The sequence below is a fragment of the Leptodactylus fuscus genome, chromosome 2 (assembly GCF_031893055.1).
Source record: "Leptodactylus fuscus isolate aLepFus1 chromosome 2, aLepFus1.hap2, whole genome shotgun sequence".
NCBI lineage: Eukaryota > Metazoa > Chordata > Amphibia > Anura > Leptodactylidae > Leptodactylus > Leptodactylus fuscus.
Genome location: NC_134266.1, coordinates 159,477,366 through 159,496,805, shown reverse-complemented (window position 1 = coordinate 159,496,805; position 19,440 = coordinate 159,477,366). Strand labels below are relative to the sequence as shown.

At 45.3% G+C, this 19,440-nt stretch overlaps 1 pseudogene; it reads left to right on the top strand.

The window, feature by feature from the left end:
* The first annotated feature begins 829 nt into the window (after nt 1–829).
* Nucleotides 830–19,440, top strand: part of LOC142194094 (myosin-7B-like) — a 62,458-nt pseudogene continuing 43,847 nt past the window's right edge.

Here is a 19,440-nt window from a genome sequence, read left to right as displayed (position 1 = left end):
GTAAACACCTAAGTGTAGGCCATGAATAATTGATTGTGGGGGCCAAGATACAATGCATGGTATCAGAAGCAGATGCTCCAGGCCCTCTATAGTGCTGGGGAACCATTACTGCAGCTCATAGACATCAATAGGAACTGAGCTATATGTAGTAAGGGCTCGTTCACACGGGCACAGAGGGGGAGGATTATGGTGTGGAATCCACGTCATAATCCGCCCCCTCACAATGGTGGTCTATGTAGACAGCTAGCGTTAGTTTTTCTGTTAGTGGTTTTTTGCCGCTAGAAGAAAAAAGAAGTGTCATGACCTTTCTTGAGGCGGATTCTGCTCCAGGAAGTCAATACAAGTGAATGGGAGGCAGAAACCGCAATGCGGTTTTTGGCACAGTTTTTTAAGGTCCATTCACTGTCCATTCACTGGGAGAACCGCCTGGCGTTTTTTGAGGTGGTTTTACCAAAAACCGCTCCAAAAAACACCTCAGTGTCCAAAAACGGCTTCCTAATTCCTGAAGTGTTTTTTTTCTGAACCAAATTACACCGAACCAAATTACGCTACACAGTATTCACATGCAAACTAACCCTAACAGCGCCTGCTTCAGCTCCTTGCACTGTATAGTACAGGAACTAGACCTTAGCCCCTGACCAATAAGATATTTAAAAAATCTCTCTTAGGCTGGGGTCTCACATTGCGAAATCGCCACAATTTTTAGTACTTGCAGAATGGAAGGGATTCTGACTAGAGAGGACACGGGACACTCATTTTTATGATTGTAATGGTGGAACTCCAGCAGTCAGACACTTATCTCCTATCCCGGTGATAAGATGCATAGACGATGAATCAAGGTGAGAATTCTCAGGCAGTTCTCTTCCATGACTCTATGGGCAGTATTTCCATGACATACTGTCTATCCATGCAATTACAGAACTTCTTGAGGAGTGGGGATAGGGGCCATTTATCTAGAAGACCAGAACCAGTGAACTGATAATGGAACATGTCAAAGGGGAGGGAAAGATTGAAAAGGAAATGGCAAGAACTACAATGAACAGAAAGAGAATAGAAGGTTCCAGACAAAACCAGCAGTTTATGTATAATATCTATTACACCCCTATTCCCTGATGGGAGTACAAATAGCTAAGGAACCCCTCCCCAGATTTTGCCATGGGGCCCCACTATAAATTATTATGCCCCATTTTCTGGGGTATTTCAAGCCATCAAAGATCACAGAAGAAACAGCGCACACTAGACCTTCCTGCAGTGCTATCATCAGGTATGAGCACATCAATGTAGCAGAGCTGAGCTGGTCATTTGGCACAATGTGCTGTGGTGTTCCCTTAGGTTCCTGAATAATAATAGCACAGCCATATCTGTATTTAGTGTAGCATTAACAGACACTATGAACACTCTCTCCTTAGACTCTGCTACATGTTTTCTGGGGCCACTCCGGGCTCAGGTGGTTCTGGACTGAGGTGCAGACGATTATCCAAGACATCATGGATTAGTTCCTGACTGACAATCCCTCTTGGATACTCCTTCATCGCCACAACATTTTCCTTGACAGGTACAAACACTCTCTCCTTAGACACCTCCTAAATACAACGAAGGCCTGTATTCCTGTGAGATGGAGATCCTCTGAGCCTTTCTGAGCATGTGTCACTTTATATGGGCCTCTGACGATTCCACAATGGTTTGATAGAGTGAATCAGATCTATCATGTGGAGAATCTTCTCCACATCTCCCCTGAGCGTGCAGCTCACTTTGAGAGGATATAGCACTACAGAATCGCCTTTGTCTCTTCATCAAGGTACAGGGACTTGCTGGGTCTTACCAAGAACCCCCTTTAATGGTTTGGGGTTTGTATCAGGCTCTGGGACAACCTAGCCCCCCTTCTCTTCTACTTCTACATTTTTGCCCTCCCACTTTTTTTTTCTTCTTTTCTTCTTCCTTTTTTGCTCTCCAATCATTATTGCTTATTACAAGCATATAGTTTTTCCTACTGACCCCTGTTGTGCAGTTGGGAGGGAAGTCCAGAGGCTGAACCGCATCTATCATTTCTTAAGATAAGATAATCCTTAAGATAAGATAATCCTTTAATAGTCCTACAGTGGGGAAATTTCAGTATTACAATATTTTGTGACTCTAGCAGACTGCCCATTTGAGACGTACTCATGAGACGGGTTCGAGCCGCTTGGGTTCCTGCTCCGACTACCTTTCTGTCCTGTCTTTCTGTGCTTCATGGCTTTTATTGCACTGTTGTACTGAAATTGAAATATTTCACGGAAAAAAAAAAAAAAAAAAGTTTGTTAACCGATTAACCATTTCAGCAGAATTAAAATAATATGGAGGTGAAATTTGGACCTTTTTTTTTTTTCTCAATTAAACATTTAATTAGCCCTAAAATTAACACAATCACGAGGTTAAAGGAGAAAATGTTTGGGCACAAGGCAGCATGAGGAAGGGAAAGAGCGCTACTGGGTGTTTGAAAAGCAGATTTTTTGGGAATAGTTTTTAAGTGCCATGTCTCATTTGCAGAGGCCCTAGCGTACCAATAGAATGGAAACCCAAAAAGGTGAAATTACACCCCTCACAAAATGTATGAATGGGTATTTTGGCCCCACAGCTGTTTTACAGATTTTATTAACACTGAGATATGTTAATGAAAAATTACTAAAACGTCACTTTATCCCCCAAAGTCTTCATTTTTGCAAGAGCATAAAGGAGAAAAAGCTCTTCAAAGTTTGTTACACAATTTCTCCTGAACACAGGAATACCCCATATGTGGTCGTAAACTGCTGTATGGGTATATGGTGGGTCTCAGATTGGAAAGAGCGCTATTTGGGTTTCAGAGGGCAGATTTTGCTGGAATAGTTTTCAGGGGCCATGTCATATTTGCAGAGCCCCTAAAGTATCAGTACAATGGAAATTCCCCAAGTGTAATTCCATTTTAGAAACTACACTCCTCAAGGAATTTTTCAAGGAGTATTTTCATTTTGAGCCCAAGAGTGCTTCCCAAAAATTAATGTACAAAGTCAATATTGAAATTTTTAAAGAAATCTGCCATGTCAGTGTCCAACGTATTGTGCCCACTTTGGGCACACAGCAGGGCTCAGAAGGGAAGAAGAAATGCGATTTTTAGCTTTTGGATATAGATTAAGACTAAGGGCCCCTTCACACGGAGAATACGCTGGCTGATTCTGCGTTTAAAACGGATCCATTGCTTTCTATGGGAGCCGGCATATGTGCGCTCCCCATAGAAATGAATGGAAAAAAGCAGCCCATTAATTTCTATGGGGGGCACACGTATGCTGGCTCCCATAGAAACCAATGGGATCTGTTTTAAATGCCGCTGATTCGGAACGTTTACACGTTCAGAATCATCCAGCGTATCCTCTGTGTGAAGGGGCCCTAAGGCACCCAGGTTCCTTCTATTAATTTGTACTTTAGTGTAGTTCTGAACTCAAATCATTTGTGTTGGATTGCTGTATCATTGACCATTGGCCTGTTGCTTTAAATTTGCTTATCTTCTGATTTTGACTCTGACGATACCTCTTGGATTGACCTTTTGGCATGGATATGTTCACTCTTCTGAGTCATTCCTCTGGTTTAGATGTCCCTTCTGAGTTTGCTGTGGGTTCTGGTTTGACTTGAGTTTGTAAAATGTTTATTTCTTATACTAGTTTCTGTAGAGATAACTTGGGTCCAGATTCAGCACAAGCCACATAAAATATGTGGCTCTAAGTCCCCGTTCATACAAAGAGCGGATTTTGACCCTGAGAGTGACACAGTAAGCCACGTCACAATAGGGCCAAAATGCGCCTGCTCCGACTGTCGCGGCTTCCGACAGTCGTGGCTTGCCCCTCCGGAGTAGGCTCAAATGAATGGACCCAGTCCGGAGGGTGCTGCCGTGAGGCAGACGCTGGGGCTGAATAAGCCGCGGAGTCCGCCTGAAGAATGGACAGCTCGTTTCTTTTTTCCGTGAGCGACAACATGCTGCTCACGGAAAAAAGTAAACTAGCGGTCTACATAGACCTCCATTGTGAGGGGGCGGATTATGATGTGGATTCAGCGCCATAATCCGCCCCTTCTTGCCCCATTTGAACGGGGTCTAACATATAAGTGTTTGAATTGGCCTCTCCTCCAGCCTCAGCTTCTATGAATTAAATACATATTCCTCTGTACTCATAGTCTGAAGCAGTGAGGAGTGTATGCATAGAGAACAGAAAGTAGAATTCAGTGCAGAATTTACAGAAAGGAGCCAACATCTGCTAATAAAGTATATTACAAAAATTATCAATGATATAAATACTGTCAGAAAATGTTTTGAATATTTAGGTAAAATTTAAAGGAGATGGGTAGTAATTATACAATAGGATAATTGAGAACATGTCATTAAAAAATCTGGTCTACATATAGTCTTTTTTCTCCTTCAATATGATTATTTACTAAGTTTAATACTAAAGTATTGGCTATTGCTTAAAAATATATTTTAACATGAAAACCCATATTTTGAATTCTTATACTGTATGAAACTTGCCATAGAACATATAGACAAAATCAGCTGATAAGAATCTGTTGTATGCTTCAATTTATATTAGATACGGATAAGCATGGCCGCTGATAGGCCAGTATTACTGCTACCGGCGTCAGGGGCCCGGTCAAATTGAAAAACGGGGGGGCCCGGTTTCCGTGACCCACAGCAGTCATTGTGCCCAGTGAGCAGCGCCGAGCTCCAGCTCCTCGCACAGGCGCAGTACTACCCGTATTGAAGCCGGCGAGCGGGTAATACTGCAGGCTCACGCCTCACACAGGTGCAGTACTACCCGTTTTGAAGCCGGCGAGCGGGAGTACTGCACCTGTGCGAGGAGCTGGAGCTCGGCGCTGCTCACTGGGCATACCTCCCAACCGTCCCGATTTCCGCTGGACATTCACAATTCCGGTGACGTGTCCCGCGGTCCCGGTTGGTGGGAGGTACGTCCCGATTTCAACTCAGATCTGCGTCTGGAGGACGCAGATCTGAGTTGAATACATATGCGGCTAAAGCAAGGAGCTGTCACAGTTCAGCTCCTTGCTTTGCCTCGTCCTCCGGCTACAGGCTGTGTAAACGCGATGTGATGACGTCACATCGCACCTACAACAGTATTAGCGAGACTGCGGAAAGAGCGGCGGGGGAGCGAGGAGAAGGTAAGTGTAATATGTGTACACATTGAGGTGGAACATGAAACTGGGGGCAGATGAAGGAGAGGACGGCATGACACTGGGGCAGAGATGGAGGGACATGAATCTGGGGGCAGAGATGGAGAGGACATGAATCTGGGGACAGAGATGGAGGAACATAAATCTGGGGGCAGAGATGGAGGGACATGAATCTGGAGGCAGAGATGGGGGACATGAATCTAGGGGCAGAGATGGAGGGACATGAATCTGGAGGCAGAGATGGAGGGACATGAATCTGGGGGCAGAGATGTGGGGACATGAATCTGGGGGCAGAGATGGAGGGACATGAATCTGGGGGCAGAGATGGAGAGACATGAATCTGGGGCAGAGATGGAGAGACATGAATCTGGGGCAGAGATGGAGAGACATGAATCTAGGGGCAGAGATGGAGGGGACATGAATCTGGGGGCAAAGATGGAGGGGACATGAATCTGGGGGCAGAGATGGGGGGACATGAATCTGGGGGCAGAGATGTGGGGACATGAATCTGGGGGCATAGATGGAGGGACATGAATCTGCTGGCAGAGATGTGGGGACATAAATCTGGGGGCAGAGATGGAGGGACATGAATCTGGGGGCAGAGATGGAGGGGACATGAATCTGGGGGCAGAGATGGAGGGGACATGAATCTGGGGGCAGAGATGGAGGGACATGAATCTGGGGGCAGAGATGGAGGGACATGAATCTGGGGGCAGAGATGTGGGGACATAAATCTGGGGCAGAGATGGAGGGACATGAATCTGGGGGCAGAGATGGAGGGACATGAATGTGGGGCAGAGATGTGGGGACATGAATCTGGGGGCAGAGATGGAGGGACATGAATCTGGGGGCAGAGATGTGGGGACATGAATCTGGGGGCAGAGATGGAGTGGACATGAATCTGGGGGCAGAGATGTGATGACATGAATCTGGGGGCAGAGATGTGGGGAAATGAATCTAGGGCAAAGATGGAGGGACATGAATCTGGGGGCAAAGATGAAGGGGACGGGGCAACACGGTGGCTCAGTGGTTAGCACTGCAGCCTTGCAGCGCTGGAGTCCTGGTGTTCAAATCCCGCCAAGGGCATAAAACCATCTGCAAGGAGTTTGTATGTTCTCCCCGTGTTTGCATTGATTTCCATCCCATATTCCAAAGACATACTGATAGGGAAAAATGTACATTGTGAGCTCTGTTTGGGGCTCACAATCTACATTAAAAAAAAAAAAAAGATGAAGGGGGCATAAATCTGGGGGCAGAGATGGGGGGACATGAATCTGGGGCAGAGATGGGGGGACATGAATCTGGGGGCAGAGATGGAGGGACATGAATCTGGGGGCAGAGATGTGGGGACATGAATCTGGGGCAGAGATGTGGGGACATGAATCTGGGGGCAGAGATGGAGGGACATGAATCGACTCATTGCCTAAAGATGTAGAGAAAAATTTAAATTTAATACATAATTGGTATGTCGCAAAATAAAGTAGTTTTAAAATGGGGGGGGGGCCCAGACACTTAGGCTGTATGGGGCCCCAAAATTCCCGATGGCGGCCCTGCGGATAAGGCTGCTTACTTGATGGGCATCAGCTCCTCTGAGTTGGTGAAGGGGCTGTTGCATCCCAGGGTGAAAGTGGGCAATGAATATTAGACCAAAGGACAAACTGTGGAACAGGTAAGATCACCACTTAAAGGGGTTGTCCCGTCACAAGGATCCTATCTATAATGCTTATTAATGTGAATGTAAGACTTTTCCTAAATACACTGCTTCAGCAAAACTGCTTTGTTTGGCCACTATCTCACTTTATTCATTTTTTTGTGGCCACAGCCCTGACCTAGCTGCTCCTGAGTCAAGTGATGTGTCAGCCTGCTCTGAGGGGGGAGGGAGGAGGGGCTAACTGCAGGGGAGAGAGCTTGGAGGGGAGGGGGGGGGGGGGTAGTTTACCCTTTGGGGGAAGGGGCCGCCAATACAGGGTTAGACGCCGGCACAGGTGAAGCCAGCAACATCGCTATGCTTCTGCCCTGCATGAAGCCAGCAGCGGCAGAAGCGATGCTGCTATTCCGGGGGGAGGGGGGGGCGGAGTAGCGGAATAACAGCATCGCTTCTGCCGCTGCTGGCTTCATGCAGGGCAGAAGCATAGCGATGTTGCTGGCTTCACCTTTACCGGCATCTAACTCCCCGGCATCCGCTGTAATAGGCGGATGCTGGGGACTGTTAGATGCCGGCACAGGCACATCGCTATGCTTCTGCCCGGCATGAAGACAGCAGCAGCAGAAGCGATGCTGTTCCGCTCTGCGGTCACATATGCAAAACCAAGCGGCGAGATGCCACCGGCCCTGCGTGCAAGCTCATACACCAGACTAACCTTCACAATGCGAATACCGACCCGCAGGGTGTCGGGTCTGTATTTGCATTGTGAAGGCTAGACTGGTATATGAGCGCGCACGCAGGGCCGGCGGCATCTCGCCGCTTGGTTTTTGCATATGTGACCCCGCCCACCAATGACGAAACAAAGCCGGAAGACAGAAGATTTTAGAGGAACGAAGACGGGTGAGTATGCGACGTGGGAGTACCCCTTTAAATTTGTACACATTAAAACTGTAGACATAGATGCCACATGCTTTGTACATTTCTTTGTGTGTGTCAGCACAAACAGCAGTTATAAACTAGACACGCTGGGGGAATTTATCAAGCCTCTTGCACCAATGTACTATAAATTCTGCCCCCAGTAAGGAGGAATTTATTATTTGTGTCTTGTTACCCCTTTTTTAGCTGCATGCACGTTTTTTCCATGTATATTTCCATGAGCCTAATTTACTAAAAAAAAGTAGTGGCACCATTTTTAATTCTGACCCAATGCTGAGAAAATTAAGCTTTTTCAGAAGTATGCAAATGAATCCGCAAGTGCTACTTAAAGTGTTACTTTAAGTACTTACTTGTTGAAGTGCCTTGGCTCTCATCAGTTGTGGCTATCACCAGGAAGGGTACACATACCCCCTCTAGCAGATCTCCATCTCTCCACTCTTATGCCTTCATACAGCAGAATGGGTCTTTGAAAGGATGAAGAATGATTTTTTTTTTTGCTATGGTCTGATTTTATTTTAATGTGTTATGAAGGGTTTGATGTCTGTGCCACTACCCTTTTGCCATAACCCACTGCTTTGTTATCACCCTGTAATGGAGTCCCCCTGGTTGATGTCTCTGCATTTTGTGTACACTTGTTCATATACTTCCTACTAGAATAAGACATCCTTTGATGTACTTTGCTCATTAAACATGGCATTGAAAATGATTAAAGCTTTGTTTCCTAAAATCTTTCTTACATAGGTTAATTATGCAGTCAGTGCATTGGCCAAAGGTATCTATGACCGAATGTTTAAGTGGCTTGTAGTCCGTATAAACAAAACACTGGATACAAAGTTGCCCAGACAGTTCTTCATCGGTGTGCTTGACATTGCTGGATTTGAAATTTTTGATGTAAGTCATGTATTCCAAGAATCAAAATACGGTAAATCAAAAATCTAAGTTTCCATGAGCACTTATAAATGTAAAGATGATTCATCCTCAATGAATACCCTATTATGTTTCTAGTGCTTAGGTTTCTGATTCTAGGTTTGCACATTATTGTTTAGGATTGTCTCACAATATATGCTAGGTGTTCATGTGCGGCATACCTATTTCATTGTTAAGCACTCTTTTCATAAGCAGTATATTATATCTTTACCACTACACATATAGATGAAGTAACTTAAACTAAGTAAACTAATTAGCACAGTCAAATAATTTATTTTTATTCAGTTTAACAGCTTTGAACAACTTTGCATCAATTTCACAAATGAAAAACTGCAACAGTTTTTCAACCACCATATGTTTGTGATGGAACAAGAGGAATATAAGAAAGAAGGAATTGACTGGGAGTTCATTGACTTTGGCCTTGACTTACAGGCCTGCATTGACCTAATCGAAAAGGTAATGACAATACTTTAAAGTTACACTTTAAAAAATAATAATAATAAATTATGTGACGTTATTATGCACAGAAAATATACATTTTTAATTTATTTGGCTATATACATATATATATGTACATATATCTTATCATATCTTTTACCTGATAGCCCATGGGGATTTTGTCAATCCTTGAAGAGGAGTGCATGTTTCCTAAGGCTACAGACATGTGAGAGTCAAATCCTCTAATCTTGTATTTTGGCAGCCATCTTGTACTCTTTCACATATAAACTGTATAAGTATGTATTTTTCTGCTTAAGTCAAGGAGGCCCTTTGTTAGACTTTAAGGAATGTGATAATGAACGTTAATGCATAGGTTGCTAATCCTTATCTCTCAAGGGCCTCATTTTGAGAAGATGCAGCTGACTTTGTATATCTCTTATCTCCTTTACATGATGTATGGACACATAACCAACAAAAGTATTAATCTTATGGTATCTGGGCACTTTGTCATATTTTATGGTATATGAAGGTCACTTAGAGTGTGTACAGACACAGAATCTATGTAGCTCATTGTTAATTAAGTTGCAACATGTCATCTTATATCTTTTGCCATGATATATACATATAGACAGTCTGGGATGTTGGCTCACACATAAGTATTTTGAATCCTTCTTTGTTTCATGGGAAAGTCCATCCCAGTGTGGAAAATTATAATGAGATGCAGATTATAATGAGCCTCAGCCAATAGTCATGTGCCAGGCTTATCTTATATCTCTATGACCAATCATGTTGTATTGATTAGAATAGCCAAGCCAGCTCTTTGTCTGTAATGTGTTTAAACTACCTTTTTCTTACAATAAAATTAGAATTCACTTGGTACACCATCAGCTGTGTGCGTGTGACTTCTGTAGGCCTGCGATCTAATCTCTAATTAGGACCTCTACAACATACGGAGGGATCCATTGCTGTCCCTATCAAATCTGGCGTCCCTGGGTGGGCTTGAGAGATAAGGAGAAGGTTTGCTGATCTCCCGGACAACCAATGATTACAGTAGTTCTTGGAACCACAGATTCACAAAGTCAGCGCTGCAAGGTAAGAGCTTTTATCTTACCAATTTGATCTGTGTTTCTAAGGACTTTGTTTTCCTGTCCGAGTGTGAGGTAAACACATATGTTCCTTATATAAATATCTCAAGCTTTTTTTGCAAGAACCTAAGAGCAGTATGTTGTATGAGTGTTAAGTAGATGGAAAATTGGGCTGAAATTGTTCTGCTGACTTGTTGTGGTTGTGCATTCGTTGTATTTCTCATTTGGGTTTTGTGGAAATTGACTAGTCACGTGATAAAGGGAAATAGTGATCCCTGGAATCCTCTAACTGATCTTTAAAGTCTCCATTGAATAAGATACAGTATATGTTGTACTGAGGAAGTCTTATAGGAATTTGGGGCAGGATAAGACAGTGGGAAGGAGGAGAGGAAAGAATTCACGCAGAACAGAATGGGAGGAGTGCAAAGTCAGTCAGTGTGGAAGTCAGCCCAAGAGATAGTTGTAGAAAGAGCAGGGAAGAGAGCAGTTGGAAGAGGATGCAATAAATTGTTGAAGAAAGCAAAATGTAGTACAACTGGGCTGCTAAACAGCAGTCATTGGGAAGAATTTGCCTCTCAATACAGAGGCTGGGTTCAGGATCACAAGTTGGGTGAGATATTGGATAGTTGGATGCAGGTAAGCAGGGAAATAGAAAGGGAGGGTTATAGGAGTAAGGAAAATAAGGGAGTCATGTATTATGCTCCCCCGGAGAAAAGTCCGCCTCCCTATGGGGAAAACCCTGCACCATTTGCTTCAGGTAATCCTGACAGATGGACATGTATTAGATGTGGTCAGAAAAATCCTGATTGTCAAGAGGATTGTTTCAATTGTGAAATACCCCGTCCCAAGCCACAAAAAGGCTTATACCCTGTTATAACTAGAACTGTGTATGTCCCAGGGGATGTAGTGCCACAACAGGAGGAGGAGGCAAATGTGGCTGCAGAACAAGCCGACTCCACTGAGGCAACCCCTTCTCGTCCCCCCAGGCTTCAAAGTCCTAGAAGGACCGGAGCCCAGGCTAGACTTGTTGTTGATTATAAACCCTGGTCTCCTTCTGAGCAAACTAGCCTGATCTCCCAGTTACCTGACCCTGTCACTAGACCAATGCCTTTTTACCGACATATGGTACAGATTCAGGCCACATATAGTGCCACTTGGAGTGATCTCGCCCCCCTTATAGCTCTTAAAGCTGGGGAAGCCATGGGTAAAATTATAATGGATGCCATTACAAGCACTGAAGTTGAACCTTCTGAAGCCATGATAAGAACTATTGCTTCTGGTAACAACCTCTGTAGAGGACTTGGGCGATGGGCATTGGATAAATTAAAAGAAACGTCCATAGCTCTCACTGATGTGACCCAAGAGAAAGGAGAGTCTGTGGAGCAGTATTTTGCTAGATTGCAGCAAAGGTGGAGTGATCTAGGCTATGATGACATGGGTGGGATGGGAGAATCCCTTATGGCTACTGCTTTTGTTGAAGGTCTTAAACAACCCTTGCAATCAAAGTTAAAAGCTTGTAAACCAGAATGGCGGCATAGTGCATCCCCTCCCCTATTACAAGCTGCCAAGAGCCTTGAGTTAGATCACAGGTCCGAGAAGGAGAAAAAGGTATTGTTTGCCTCCAATAATCAAAACTCTGGCCAAAGAAAGTGCAATAAACAAGGAGGCAAACAAAAACACATTTATAAGTGTCATCATTGTGGGAAACCAGGTCACTTCAGAAAGGACTGTAGGTCCTTCAAGGCTGGAAACCCCCCAGCTCAGGGCACTGACCAATGTGCTAACACCCCTCAATGAAACATTGGCAACCCTGTACCAGTCCTCCCTGCAAAAACATCAGAAGAAGGTGTGGCAATATACATGAAAGGGGAGGTATTGGGGGAAGAAATCCCCTTCTTAGTGGATACAGGGGCTGCCATTTCTGTTATTAAAGGATGCCACATACCTTATGATCTGAGGACTGGTCAATCTCAATCTTGTGTTGGATTAGGGGGAAAAAGAATTGTTTTAAAGGAAACAGTGTCACTCAATCTGAAGTTTAGAGGGCAAAATGTTGTCACCAAATTGCTTGTTAGTGATGATGTACCAACTTCTCTCATTGGTACTGATGTGTTAAAGGTGCTTGGTGCCAATATCAAATTTGATCCTAGTGGGGAGGTACAAGTAGAAACATCAGCTACTGCCACTGATGAATTTTGTATGCTGGCTGCCTCATTGTCTGAGTCATTTCCTGTTTTTGTACTAACTGAGGAGGAATCCACCCAGCTTTTCCAGGTGCCAGAAAAACTATGGGCTTTGTCCAAAACTGATATCGGCAGGCTGCAAGTGCCTCCGCAGATGGTACATTTGAAACCTGGTTGCACTCCTCCTAGAATTAAACAATACCCTCTGAGCATTGCCCAAGAGGATGCTATAGGTGAACAAGTGGATGAGTTAGTACGACTGGAAGCTTTAAAGGAAACAAGGTCCCCTGCAAATACACCTTTGTTTCCTGTAAAGAAAAAGACTCCGAAAGGTGCCCCAGATACATACCGCATGGTTCATGATCTAAGGGAAATCAATAAGGTGACAGTGCTAGACACACCTGTGGTCCCAAATCCACACACATTGCTAGCACAGGTACCCCCCGATGCTACCCACTTCTCTGTCATCGATCTCGCAAATGCATATTTCAGTGTCCCTTTGGATCCTAAATGTCAATATTTGTTTGCATTCACATTCAGGGGTAAACAATACACGTGGACTGTCTTACCACAAGGGGCACAAAACTCTCCCAACATGTACACACAAGCATTGCAGTCTGTCCTGCAGTTCTGGGACCAGCCACTAGGTGTCGTACTTCTACAGTATGTTGATGATTTGCTTCTTTGTGCAGACACGCTGGCAAAACAGCTACGATCAGCCTGCTTACATTCCTAGCGGACAGCGGGTGTAAGGTATCAAAGGATAAGCTGCAGTTTTGTAAAACTAAGGTTGTATTTTTGGGTCACTGTTTGTCTCATGGTGCTAAACATCTCACTGAGGAACGCAAACACGCTATTCAAATGTTACCTGTACCCAGTGGCGTAACTAGGAATGGCGGGGCCCCGTGGCGAACTTTTGACATGGGGCCCCCCCCCATCCCAACTGACGCCGAAGACCTCGACTGACCCCCTCCTCCGCACTCTATTATGTCCCTTACTTACTTGCCCCTGCACACAGTATTTACCCCAATAGTGTCCCCTGCACACACAGTATTAACCCCAATAGTGTCCCCTGCACACACAGTGTTAACCCCAATAGTGTCCCCTGCACACACAGTGTTAACCCCAATAGTGTCCCCTGCACACACAGTATTAACCCCAATAGTGTCCCCTGCACACACAGTGTTAACCCCAATAGTGTCCCCTGCACACACAGTGTTAACCCCTATAGTGTCCCCTGCACACACAGTGTTAACCCCTATAGTGTCCCCTGCACACACAGTGTTAACCCCTATAGTGTCCCCTGCACACACAGTATTAACCCCTATAGTGTCCCCTGCACACACAGTGTTAACCCCTATAGTGTCCCCTGCACACACAGTGTTAACCCCTATAGTGTCCCCTGCACACACAGTGTTAACCCCTATAGTGTCCCCTGCACACACAGTGTTAACCCCTATAGTGTCCCCTGCACACACAGTGTTAACCCCTATAGTGTCCCCTGCACACACAGTGTTAACCCCTATAGTGTCCCATGCACACACAGTGTTAACCCCTATAGTGTCCCCTGCACACAGTGTTAACCCCAATAGTGTCCCTCTGTGTACACCCATAAACAATTATTATACTCTGGGGTCTTTTCAGACCCCAGAGTATAATAATCAGAGACTAAATCGGGAATAAAAACATTAAAAAAAAACCCCACTGTTGCTTCTTACCTGTTCCCCGGCTCCTGTGCTGTGCTGTCCTCCTCTCGCGTCCTTCGTTAATGACGTCGGACGTCACATGACCCGGGAAGCATGCCGGGTTCATGTGACGTCAGAGACGTCAGACAGCAGTAGGACGGAGGCCTGGCAGGATCGCGGAGAGGTAAGTAACAGTTTTTTATGTTTATTACCTCTCCCGATCCGCCGGTCATTATACTCGGGGGTCTGCAAAGACCCCCGAGTATAATGATAGCCTCTGTGGGGCCCGCGGTGTCACTTGCCGATCCCGGCCCAGCCAGGATCGGCAAGTGAATAGGGCCCGTAACTGCCTATTGAAAAAAACCGCAGCGGTAGCGGCTGTCACCGGGCCCCCTAATGGCCCGGGCCCTGTGGCAGCCGCTACTGCTGCTACCACGGTAGTTACGCCCCTGCCTGTACCTACTTCTGTGGCAAAACTCAGAACTTTCCTTGGACTGGTTTCATACTGCAGACGTGGATCAGGTCTGCCTCTCTTCTAATGCAGCCACTGTATGACTGTCTCTCATCTACTCCTTTCTCCTTATCACTCCAAGCTGAGGAGAATTTTCACTCTTTGAAGCTCTCCATTCTTTCTTCTCCAGCTCTTGGAACTCCTAACTATTCTATTCCTTTTTCCCTTTTCTGTACTGAACTGTCTGGTCATGCCTCAGGCGTCCTCACACAGCGGCACGGTGGTAGACCCAGACCTCTGGGATACTACTCTGTGCGACTGGACACTGTAACCCGAGGAGCCCCCTCATGTGTCAGGGCTATAGCTGCTGTGCAGGCGCTGGTGGAAAAATCCTAAGCTTTATGATAATCATCTTGGAAAGTCACCTAATCTTCAAAAGCCAAGACCCGACAAGAAAAGAAAATATGAAGCTCATTTTGAGCTTGTCCATTACGCTGGAGTGGTAAGTAAAACAGCGCAAACAATCTACATGATAAATATCATGGCTATAGATGAGTGAATATACACGATCGAATACCTCCGACACATAGCTTCCGGCGCCAGAGAAGGTGGGTGGGGCAGTAAACATTCGATGCCCCGAAAGTGTTTATCAACTGGGCGTTATGCGGCGGAGGTATTCCAACAAGTATATTCGCTCGTCTCTAATCATGGCACCATATATAAATAGATTTTTAATTGATTTTCATCTGCAGGTTCCATATAACATCATTGGTTGGCTGGAAAAAAATTAGGATCCACTTAATGAAACCGTAGTGCAACTCTTCCAAAAGTCATCCAACAGACTTCTAGCCTGTCTTTTTGAAAATTACATCAGCTCCGATAGTGGTTAGTATTATACATCATAATTTTGTTCTGCTAATAATGAGGTATGTGATGTAATGGCAGAATATTTTAACATAGGAGTTCATAACATCATTTATCCTTACTCATAGGAAATCACTATAAATTATGGAATATTTCATATATGGTGTAATTTTACAACATTGCCTTTTCTGTTTTATTGCCTATTCCCCTTATAATATACTTGTCACGGAGCAAAGGTATACGTCTTCCTCCGGATGGTCTTTTGAATCAACACGGACGCAAGAGGTCGGGAGACAACAGCAATTTATTGTAATCCACAAAGTTAGTAGCCGGCGGCGGTCACATCAACCGTAATAACAATAAGTCCACAGAAGTCACAATCCAATGATAACTTTGGTTCCTTGGTCCTGTAACTATATCCTGGCTCTCTGCAGAGCTGTGCACAGGCCGGCTAACTCATACTAACTCCAGCTACAACTATATACTAAGACTGTTACACCTATATCTGTGGGTGGGAAGGGCTGAGTCACAGATCCTTCCCCCCTCACCTATACCAAGGAGAGCAGACTCCCTGTCTACTATGGACAATGCACCATCCAACATCTTCTTGGAGACACTGATCAGATTATCTCCACCCATTGTCCTCACTGGTCTTCACTAGTTAGAGGTATTTGCATACAATGTGCTAACACACTAGACCCTAATCAGCCAACTACACATTGATGTATACAACAGGTTAGAGAATACATTCCACATGAAATATATATTACACATTGCCTATAGTATAGACTCTAACCATCCCGTGACAACCCCTCCCCCTCTCAAAACATGTGCATGACACAATTGGCCTACACAGGTAAATTGGGGAATGCACATCAGTCTCTATAGCTCATATGTCCTCCTGCCGGGATAACCCATCTGCGTTCTGGTGTTGGTTCCCTCGGCGGTACTGAATGGTAAAGTTGTAGGTTTGAAGGGCTGGCATCTGGCAGAAAATCCGGTCGATCCATGTTGGCGTCTCTCTGAGCTTGGCTTCGGGTCACTGCTCCCACAAAGTGGCACTGTAGATTTCCAACATCGTTGCCTAACAGAACATCGGCCGGCAGCCCGCTCATCACGCCAATTGTGCATCGTTTTGGTCCATAACCATAGTCGAGTTCCACGGTAGCTTTAGGAATACATCTTTGAGTACCCCCTGCCAACTTGATAGAAATGCCAGGGCCCTCCTCTAGGGCCTCGGGTCGCACAACTCGGGGGTCCGCTACTGTTAGGAAAGCTCCCGAGTCCCGGAATCCAACAACTGTTCGGCCATCCAGTAGGACCTCCTGCAAGTGCTTCCTCTGAAGGTTTGCGGGATGTGTGGCGGAAGGCTGAATCCCATAGACCCCTGGAGGTGGAACAGATGGGTCATTCATGGAGTCATCTGGAAATGGGGCCAAACTTTCTGTCCTAGGGGTGGTTCCCAGGTAGTGAATAGGCCGGGATGCCACGGTGGCCCGTGCCCCCATGTTAGCAGGGCAACTAGCTTGCAAATGTCCAGGCCTCCCGCACCCAAAACATCTGCGCTCTAGCATTCTTCCAGTGGGTCGTTGTCTAGGGACAGGGTTGTTCATAGCTGGAGGCCGATGGGCTGGGGCAGGGGTAGAGGGGGAATTGTAATCCTGAGGCCGGACACGAAAGGTGGGTGGCTGGCTGAAGGGTGTCTGGCGGACTGTGGTAGTTTTCCGCTCCTCTGCAAACAACCTCTTCCACTGCGGCTTGATGGTCAGGCCCTCATCTGCAAGAGAAGCAGCTTGCTCAACTGTGGCTGGGTTCCGTTCCAGCACCCACTCACGGATCTCAGTGGGGCACTGGGAAAAGAACTGTTCCTTAAGTATAACTTGGAGGATCTTATCGACTGTGACAGCCTCCTCTCCTTCTAGCCAGCGCTTGCATGCTTGCTTCAACTTGTGGGCGAACATGTGGAAGGAGCTTCCCCCATTGTAAGACAAAGAGCGGAACTGAACTCGGTAGGTCTCTGGAGTGACTGCATAATACTTCTGCACCGCTCTTTTAATGGCCTCATAGTCCCGCTGATCACTAGGGTCCATGGCTCTGAGAGCTTCCGCAGCCCCATCTCGTAGGTGCCCCACCAGATACCGGACCCAATCCTTCTCTGGGACTTCCATCAGGCGGCACTGGTGTTCGAAGTCCTGAAAATATCTATCAACATCCCCAGCCGCTTCATCAAAGGTCTTGAAGTGTTTATGGGAGACATATGGTGGTTCTCTCACTGTTGGGCTGGGGGTCGGCGTTTGATTATAATTCCTCGTAGTTATCTCAGCCATTCGCCTTTCATGCGCCATTCTTTCCTTTTCATGCGCCATTCTCTGTTCCTCCTTCTCCGTTTCCTGAGCCCTCTGTAATGCTCTACTCCTTTGCTCTGCAGTTGCTCCTAGCCCCAGCACTGCCAATTCCTCCTCATACAAAACAACCCATCTGCTCTTTTGGGTCTGTACCTGCCACTCCCGTATCTCTCCAGTCTCCTGGGGGCAGCCCTCCTCATGGTCGCTTTGCAGGGTCATCTCCTCCAGTGCCTCGATCAGTTGATCTTTCGTTCTTCCCTGGTAACTCAGGTTTAGTTCCCGGGCCCTTAATTGTAGACTTGCCATAGTCCAGTTCCTGTATTCTGAGGTTGTGGCTCCATTAATCGCTGAGCTGCTGTAGTCCATCTCGCTGTCCGCTGTTGATCCCACCGCTACCACCAGTTGTCACGGAGCAAAGGTATACGTCTTCCTCCGGATGGTCTTTTGAATCAACACGGACGCAAGAGGTCGGGAGACAACAGCAATTTATTGTAATCCACAAAGTTAGTAGCCGGCGGCGGTCACATCAACCGTAATAACAATAAGTCCACAGAAGTCACAATCCAATGATAACTTTGGTTCCTTGGTCCTGTAACTATATCCTGGCTCTCTGCAGAGCTGTGCACAGGCCGGCTAACTCATACTAACTCCAGCTACAACTATATACTAAGACTGTTACACCTATATCTGTGGGTGGGAAGGGCTGAGTCACAGATCCTTCCCCCCTCACCTATACCAAGGAGAGCAGACTCCCTGTCTACTATGGACAATGCACCATCCAACATCTTCTTGGAGACACTGATCAGATTATCTCCACCCATTGTCCTCACTGGTCCTCACTAGTTAGAGGTATTTGCATACAATGTGCTAACACACTAGACCCTAATCAGCCAACTACACATTGATGTATACAACAGGTTAGAGAATACATTCCACATGAAATATATATTACACATTGCCTATAGTATAGACTCTAACCATCCCGTGACAATACTTTTTATACAACATATTTATTTTGTAAAGGATGACATATACATTGAACGTGACTGACTGTCCCTTATGACTTATAATAGAGTTTAATGAGAATATTACGAGATTTCCTGGGTTATCCACGGTCAACTGAAAATTTAGAAATAATTATGGTTGGAGATTTGGATCACAGTATGTATAACAGATGTAATACCTATTGGCCAACAAAACCACTAAAACTTCTGAAAAGATTTTTCCATCACTCAGGAAAAATCAAATGTATCAGTAGGACTAAGGGAGTTTGACCTAAGTAGCACTACTAATAGTACTTTCATCATCATGGGAGGCAACCTGCCCTCTTTAACTCATAATAGAGTCAGTCTGGGTTTCATTGAGGGTTATATCATTTTGACATCAAGGATACATGCTGTACTATTCAAAAGTGACAGAAACCCTGATGGAATCTTCAACAGAGTCTTTAAAAGCAGATATGAACATACTCTTAATTTCAAAAGTATTTATTGAAATATTGCTGTAACGTAAAACAGAAAAGATCGAGACAATCGTAATATCTGTACAAAAATGCAAGGCAATGCAGCCAAAAAATGTGGAAACTGCTATGCAGTCGATGTCAGCATAGTCAAAGAATAAGGAAGTGAGGCAAAAAGGTACAAAAACCTAAAACTGACATAGGCAGGAATGTGGGAGTAGTGTGTAGCGCTAAA